The sequence below is a fragment of the Patella vulgata genome, chromosome 9 (assembly GCF_932274485.2).
Source record: "Patella vulgata chromosome 9, xgPatVulg1.2, whole genome shotgun sequence".
In the NCBI taxonomy this organism is placed as follows: domain Eukaryota; kingdom Metazoa; phylum Mollusca; class Gastropoda; family Patellidae; genus Patella; species Patella vulgata.
In genome coordinates, this window is record NC_065887.2 from 14,183,881 (window position 1) to 14,192,709 (window position 8,829).

Consider the following 8,829-nt stretch of genomic DNA (forward strand, 5'->3'; position numbering starts at 1 on the left):
AGTAAAGACAAGTAAAACGAAATTTTGAACCATAAAAACGAAACGAAATAGGATCTGTGTTTTAACCAGATTGGGATAAAATATAATTCTCTCTTTGATTGAAATTTAAATACATCTTATGACGCTTCGGAATCTGCATTCAATCATAGGAAGCATAATATGTTATTTCGTGTATTTAAAATTATATTTAAAACCCAGTTTTGGTCGGTTCAAGTCTTTCAGTTGTCAGATTATGTCGTAGGCATTAGAAATAATTGTCGCCTCTGGTAGAAACCGTTCAACTGGTGATCGGCTCCTAATTAATACTAAATAACAGACGAGACGGGTTCGATAGGGAAAATATTTGTCCATTGTGAATACTGTCTGAACCATTACCATTAAATACACTCGCTTCCAGCCCTTGACCAAATATTGTTCAATTCATAGATTTAACGCCAAATGTAGAACTTCTGCATTCGTCGACATCATTCAATATACTTGCACATGTAATGCCGTTGGGCTCCAATGAGAAATATTGTCTTAAGAGTTAAGACTATCGCCGCGGTTTCGCATTCATTTCTTTCTTTTATAGGAAATGAATTATTCCTTTGGCAGTTTTACAAAGACAAAATTATCACGTACACAAGAATATAATCTTCCCTTCATTTATTTCGCGTATAACTAACGCAATACGATCATTTTCCAAGCGGCGTAAGAGGACGCCATGTGGGTATGTCTATCTAGATCTGCCGCCATGACGCCATAAGGGAGCGTAAATAATAAAAGAATATAGAGACAAATAGGCTATTTATATTCGTGGCAGTAATATGTCTCCTAATAAAGATGTATAGAACTATCAAACACACAGACACAATCGCATTTACAAGTGATAATTATTCATCCAAGTCTAAACCATCAAAGAATAATTCAATAGATTACAGATATACAGCAGAGATATATTCTCATTTCTAATTGAGAGAGAGAGAGAGAGAGAGAGAGAGTTTTTAACACGAGGATTTATTATTTTACCATAGAAATTTTATTTCAATAATTCACTTGGACTTGCGTGTATGGGTGCCTTAGCGGAGGAAGGAAACCGGAGCTATAGCCATACTCACTGAGGCCCCGTGGATCATCCAAGATACACAAACATCATTTTACAAGACAAGGCAGGCAACGAGACAGAAATGGAGTTTTACGCCCACTTTTCGGGACTAACATAAGGTGTTCATTATAAAAATTTCTTTCGTTCGAAAGAAGCCCGAAACTACTGAAACATTTTTATCTTACTAATTGACCACTTGCTCTTTCAGCAGATGAAAATCAACAAATTTTGCCACTGTTCTCATACTATATTAACGTTTTTTAAAACGGTTTTAAAATATCTAAAACCAGGTCCAGAATCGTCCTTCAGTTCGCTATACAGTTAAGTAACGTCACTTGTGAACAGCTTCTGGTAAAACCCCCCAAAACATTTCCTAATTAATTTGTGAAGATAATGAATATTAAATATGCCTAAATGTATTTGACTCCTCTATATCGACTGACTAAAATAAAACTGATTTTCTAATTATGTCAATTAGATCATTTTTGTGTGATCGTTAGCGATTTCTTCGCATCTTGGGGTTCGTCTATGAACGTTTTCTGAATGTTTTTCAGAATCTATCCAAGGAGTCTATATAATTTTATGGGACTGATGTCTTCTGAGTTATTGGTGGTACCAAATGTATCATGGCGTGAGTTACTTGTGTTTTAATAGGACGTGAATTATGGATGTAATAATATTTAACCTGACGTGAGTTATTTCTGTTACCAAATTTATCATGTCGTGAGTTACTTGTGTTTTAATAGGATGTGAATTATTGGTGTAACAATATTTAACATGGCGTGAATTATTGGTAAATTACTAATTATTTGCAGTATTTAACCTGGCGTAAGTTATTGGCGTATTACTAATTATTTGCAGTATTTAAGCTGGCGTGAGTTATTGGCGAATTACTAATTATTTGCAATATTTAACCCGACGTGAGGTATTGGTAAAATATTAATTATTTGCAGTATTTAACCTGGCGTGAGTTACTGGCGAATTACTAATTATATGCAGTATTTAACCTGGCGTGAGTTATTGGCGAATTACTAATTATTTGCAATATTTAACCTGGGTTACTTTTTGTTTTATTAATAATCTACAGTATTTAACCTGACGTGTGTTAATTGTGTTACAGTATTTAAACCGACGTAAATTATTGGTGTTTTACTAATGTTTTACAGTATTTAACCTAACGTGAGTCGTTGGTGTTTTATTAATCATTTTAAGTATACTATTCCAAAAAAGTAGGGGATATTTGATTTTTAAGTGTTATTAAAGTCACCTAATGAAACTGACGAAGAAACAAATGACAAAATGAAATGAAGTTCACATTCATCGATTTATTCCAAATGATCGTTAGACTAAGTAAGGCACAGACTGACCATTATAAGGGTAAAATGATACCCGGGGTCAAACAGCAAAGTTACCACAGCATTACAACCAAGTCAGTAACGGGTAAATCCTCCTCTGTTTGCCAAACAAGCATTGATCCGACGTGGCATACTCCTAATGAGACGTCTAAGGTCATTTTGGTCCAGATTGTCCCATTCCTGTTGCAACGCAGCAGCAAGTTCTTGGACATTGGCAGGACGTTGTTGACGTTGACGTAACCTCTGTCCAAGCATGTCCCAGACATGCTCGATGGGGGAGAGGTCGGGACTCAGTGCTGGCCAAGGTAATGTGGTGATGTTCTGTTGTTGGAGGTAACCTGTAACGATCCTGGCCCTGTGACATCTTGCGTTGTCATCCTGGAAGATGAAACGGCGGCCATGACGTCGTGCGAACGGCACAACATGGACTGCCAAGATGTTGTCCCGGTAGTACTGGCCTGTAACACGCCCTGCAACAACATGTAAAGCCGTTCTTCCAGCAACAGTGATGCCTCCCCACACCATAACAGAACCACCCCCAAATCGATCATGTCTGATGACGTTAACGTCTTGGAAGCGCTCGTTTCGACGACGCCACACCCTCCTACGTCTGTCCAAAAAATCAACAGTGAACCTTGACTCATCTGAAAACATCACATTGCTCCAGCGTCGATTATCCCAGTGTTGACGATCCCTACACCAACGACGTCTTGCCTGAATGTGATGATCTCTCAAACAAGGGATCACGCGAGGACGTCGGGCGCGAAGGTGACCCCTATGCAGTCGATTCCGAATCGTCTGGCCACTCACTCTCACACCAGTGTCTGTTTGAAGACGAGCGCTGATCGGATTTGCTGTGATGACACGATTTCTCAAGGCCAAGGTACGGATAAATCGATCCTGGGCTTGAGTTGTCGCCCTTGGTCGACCTGAGCGTGGTCTGTCCTGTACAGATTGTGTATCACGGTATCTGGACCATAGCCTGCTTATGACAGACTGAGAAACATTCATCGTCCGCGCCACAACCGCCTGTGTTGTGCCGATCTGTAGCATGCCAAGGGCACGTAACCTTTCATTTTGGGTAAGCCGACGCATATCAAAATTTGTTTTCTTGTCACTAAAACAATTAAACTGATGTTTCCACCCTGGAATTCAATGCCACAATGACTGTAACATTCAAAGTCAGAGTCGTGCAAATCTTGGGTTGGACCCCCATGATGATCCCAAGCATCACCTGCATTCCATGCGGTAGCTATTGGTGCGTTTGGGCGTCACATGTAACTGGAAATGTTTCTTCTGTTAGGTTCTATAGTGACTTTTTTCGTAGTCATTTGCATATTTTAGTATTATTCCCCCAAAATCAAATATCCCCTACTTTTTTTGAATAGTATATTTACGTATGCTTATTCATCCGGCTGTGCCGCAATATTGCGAAAACTTCATTTAATGGGTTGGAGAAACGAGCACTTTAACTTTAATGGGATAAAACCACCTTTGATTATAATTCAGTTTTAACCTTTAAGGTGACATCTAATAATTCATCTTATAAATCTTAATACTCAGACAAAAAAGGCAATTTGTCATGAACGGATTTTTCAAATGTCATTTCAGAATTTCTTACGCGATTAAATTAATTTCTTTCTTAAATGTCAAAACATTATAGAATGTACTAAAACTTTTCTCACACGGAATTTTAGAAAACAACTTATAAATCAAGAAATAACATGTCTTCAAACTCTGGTGGAAGCCCAGGAGGCTTAGTGCGTAAGACGCTGACTCGCTAACAAGAAGGTTCCAGGTTATCTCCCCTTGTCAGTGGTGCCGGGCGGGTTAGTTAACAGCTTCTCGAGGTCTATCGGAGAGATTCACGTGCTCTCTTGGGTCATATTGTTACCTCTTGCGTTTTCTGTGTCCCCGGGGACGTAATCATGATAGCTTATCTAAAGAAGTCTTCTATCATAAATGTTGCATATTACGCCGATCAATTGCGCAGGTTGGGTGGTGAAATCAAAGAAAAGCGCCGTGGACAACTTAGCAGGAAGTGCCTGGCTGTTCCAAGCCGATGCTCCAGTCATACCATCCAAATAGCACATGACTATGGTTTCACAATCTTCCCTCACCCAACCTATTCTCCAGACCTCCAGTCTTCCGGGGTCTCACATTTGATAAGGTCACCACTGCTGTGTTAAATATGCTAGATGCAACAAGTGCATTTCATGTCATTATTTAAACATGCATTATGCAAGAGCTACATCTGTCTATTTGCAGGTCTCTCTTTAGGCCTGAAATTTTATATAAACTATTAATTAGACATTTATTAACATGACAAGACCTTAATCAACTCTCGATGGCATCGCTAGCCTGTGATATTTACTGGATTAGGATCCGATTAGCTGCTTAACATTCATAATGATTAAATCATTGAATTGGATAATCGAGACTATGTTTTTTTTATCGTACCGACATTAGTAATGATGATCGAGGCTAGGCCAAAAATTCAATCGCTAAATTGTCGGTTCAGAGTGGATCAATTTGACTAAAAGTTTCAGCAAATTCCCTTTACATTATCTAGTTTTTAACTATTATAGTGAGAACTGTCAGCTCTTTACCTAATCTCCCATAATGTGTCTTTAAATAAATACATACTAAAAGATAGGTATCAACTTAAAATTCAACTAAAAAAATGTACCAGCTCTTTCTCTAATCTCCCATAGTGTATCTTTAAATAAATAAATACTGATAGACAAGTATCAACTTAAAATTCGATAAAAAAAACTGTAAATAACATATTTCCAGTAACGTTTGAAATTGTTAGTAATTATCTAATTGATGGAATAAAGATACTTCAATAGCTGAATTAGCGTTAATAAAAATGAAACATTGATAAAACCTTTTATAAATTTTACAATAATCGACTGTTATAGTTAGATCGCTTGAATTGTCTATTCTATTATTATATTCATGTGGAGTGACTTCTATTTATGTACCAGAATAGATCACATCTTTTATGGTGGTATTATTCAATAGTTTTCAATATTCAATATTTTATATCAAATACAACAAAAAATATCTAGTTTCCTTCCTAGTCAAGGCGGAGTGTCAGGAGTAAAAATTTGGTGAGACTTTAACTGAGTTCGTTCGTTCGTTCGTGGAGATTTACCTCCACTTCCACCAAGGGTGATATGGTAGACACCGAGTAAACTATAAATATATATAAATATTTGAGGCACCTTGTTAAAAGTTAAACCAGAAGGTTTAACGTCCTACTGTTCTGCTCCTAAACTGGGCTAATGAAGACGGGCATACGCCATACAATGTGCTATGAGGGAAATTTTGCCCGGGCAGCGGCACTATCGCCTACTCTTATATCGAATTCCAACTGCCAGGGGATCTTTTACGTGCACGCCAATATGTACACGGGACCTCGGTTTTTCGTCCCATCCGAAGGACTAGACAGCTGTCCTTGTCAGGCCCTCCGTCCTGCATCACTGACAAGGGGGAACCACGCCCGAAAATCTGGATGAACTTTCTCGGCCAATGCAGGGATCGAACACCCGACCTCCAGGCTAGCGAGCCAGCGTCTTACCCACTTAGCCACGTGATCCCCTAATCTTGTGCTACTAATTTGTTTCACAATATCATCAGTAACGGCGATAGGCCTAAATATTTACTTCAGATCCACCTCAAAATTATTCATTTTTTAAATTTTTTTACAAATAATTTCAGAATTCTATATGATCGTTAATAAAAGTTTTCGCTTAACTTAACATCATTTTATCCCTCTCAGTGATTGCAGAAAACTTGCTGTGGGTTAGTTTAGGTTCTAAACGATCAAGCACTAATTTACGGAACACGGTCGGTTTAATTGTTCATTAACAACATGCAATTGTGATACATAAAAGCATAACAGAAGAACCTACAGCCACGAGGAAAATCTATGCTACAAAGTTGAGTTGTGTTATAAAATACAACCGAGGCGATTTTATATATTTACTCGAGCAAAGGCATCACGATGCATAGTCCCATTGGGAACAATTCTGGCGGCTCCCCAGGTTCAGTGTCGCGGTCTGTTTTATTCAAATGATTTCTTAAAAAATACCAGAAATGACTACTTGTTTTATTGAACGCGTACTTTTATACTTATATACGTACGGGAACAGTGTTATTTGACAAGACTAAAGTAGAATACCCTAGAGGTGCCCAATACCGAGCGGTTGGTCCAATTGTCTTAAAGCCGTTCCTGATCATGACCACTAAGTACTGCTTTAGAGCTCATATTGCATAGTTTATTACTCAAGTATTAAAATTGCCGCTTGACACCAACAGACTCTCTAAAATTATAAATTCATGAAAACAGCAATAATTCCACGTGAATCGGCTTAGTTTGTTATTATTAATCTGCCTTTTATTATACTGAATGTTGAATATTCTTATTGAACATACAATTACAGGAGCTAAATCTGTCTATTGCAGTTCTTTCTGCAGGCCTGAAATGCTATCTTAATTATTAATTAGACATTTAAAATTAACTTGTCCAAACCATAATCAACTCTCGGTGCCATCTTATGTGTCGGATTTTCACTAGATTTAAATCCGATCTGCTGCTCAACGCTCAATGATGATTAAATTCAAAAATGGATAATCGAGACTATGTTTTTTTTATCGTACCGACTTTAGTAATGATGATCGAGACTAGGATTAAAATTCAAAAGCTAATGTCTCTGTTCAGAGTGGGGCAATTTGACTGAAAGTTTCAACATTTTCTATTTACGTTATATATTGTTTAACTATTATAGCGAGAACAGTCAACTCTTTAACTTATCTCCCATAATACCTCTTTAAGTTAGAAATTCTTACAGTTTAAGCCCCAGTACTTGCATTATTCTTGGTAACATTGTCAACTAATTAAAATAAAACATTCAAACTTTTTACTTGAGAAATGTGGAAATTTTAGGATTCATTTGGTTTGTAGATGGCCACAGCATTCTATGTTTTAAATCCATGCAAAATAAGGGACTTAATTTGTTTTAATGAATTAATAAAATTATGGATACATTAAAGTCACATAGGAGATAAACAGTCACTGTTTGCAATTAGGGGACGGTTATTGTTCATGCGATATCGCTTTATTCTTTCGCTATCAGCTAATAACAATATTTCTACTTTCGGACTAAAAGGGTTGCTGAAATGAGTGTTACATAATGCAGTATTTGAGATAAACACTCTAAACGTTTATTATTTATAAAATAAACGTATCCCCAATGCGTTGATGTCAGCACGCCTGTCTAGTTAACGAAGTACATTGAAGTAAGAACTGTAAATGATTTACCCTAATATAAGCACATTGCCATAAAGTTTGTTCCCTTAATTGTTTAAATAAATACGCCTGTCCAATTTCGTGCAATGCGCAATTAACTGGTAACGAATAAGGAGATTTTCAAATTTAACACAAACCGGTCATCCTAAGGGACAATCTATGATCATCTTACTCCCCCCCCCCTCCCACACACAAAACAACAGAAAACTTAACATAAACAGACAAACACAAATGAAACCCCAAACCAAAACGAAAGAAAGCAAACGTTTCAAACACGCTCTGTTTGAGAATTCGTTTCTGAATTCCTACGAGTTTGTTTCAAAAGGATGTTACTCCTTTTTTTCAATCCCAAGACATCGTCCATGATTGTGGTATACATATTAAAAGGGGCCTTCCACTAGCCTTGAATAAAATGCGAAGTGCAACATGTATTCTATTTAACCACGTTGACATTTAAATGTACATGTAATCAAATTCCGTCCTTACCTGTTAGTAAGTACACCAAGTCTAATAATAGATTCTATTGTTCTTCTATATTATATTCGATCACTGCTATTACAGTAGACTGTGCCAACGACACCAGTATGTTTATATCAAAAACCAATATCAAAAGTGACAAGCCTAGATGGTCGCACTTACTGTTAAAGGAAGTTGTCGGCTTCTCTTCCTTACAAGTAATGAATAACAACGGTGTCTTGGAATCGACTGTCTATAGAATTCATAACGAGACCTAGTGCCCTTTATTTAATTAACGGGAGGCAATCCTGGGAAGTATTGGCCGTATAGGTAGACCTGTTGCTTTATTGATTCGAGATGGAGTCGGCGTTTTACGGCTTATTATCAAGTAGAAGGGTATTGATACGAGATCCAAGTAATTGTTCCCGCCAGAAACTCGACCAAATCTTAAGGGGGTAGCAGACGTCACTAGAAGAGTGTCATGCACTCGCGAGCTTAAACGATGATGACGTGAAGTATTTTAGTCTACGAGCAGATCGCCCTTAAAGAGGCCGACCTCTTATACCTCTCAATAGATTAGTATCACTTAGGAACAATAGCAATTTTAATGATTGTTT

At 37.5% G+C, this 8,829-nt stretch overlaps 1 protein-coding gene across 1 annotated transcript in view; it reads right to left on the bottom strand.

Moving 5' to 3' along the window:
• The window catches only part of LOC126831915 (melatonin receptor type 1A), a 37,060-nt gene extending 28,621 nt beyond the window's left edge, over nt 1-8,439 (bottom strand). The window contains exon 1 of the mRNA XM_050562586.2: nt 8,243-8,439. The gene's annotated coding sequence lies outside the window, so the exon portion shown is untranslated. The remainder of the gene's footprint in view (nt 1-8,242) is intronic.
• Between the last annotated feature and the right edge of the window lie 390 nt (nt 8,440-8,829).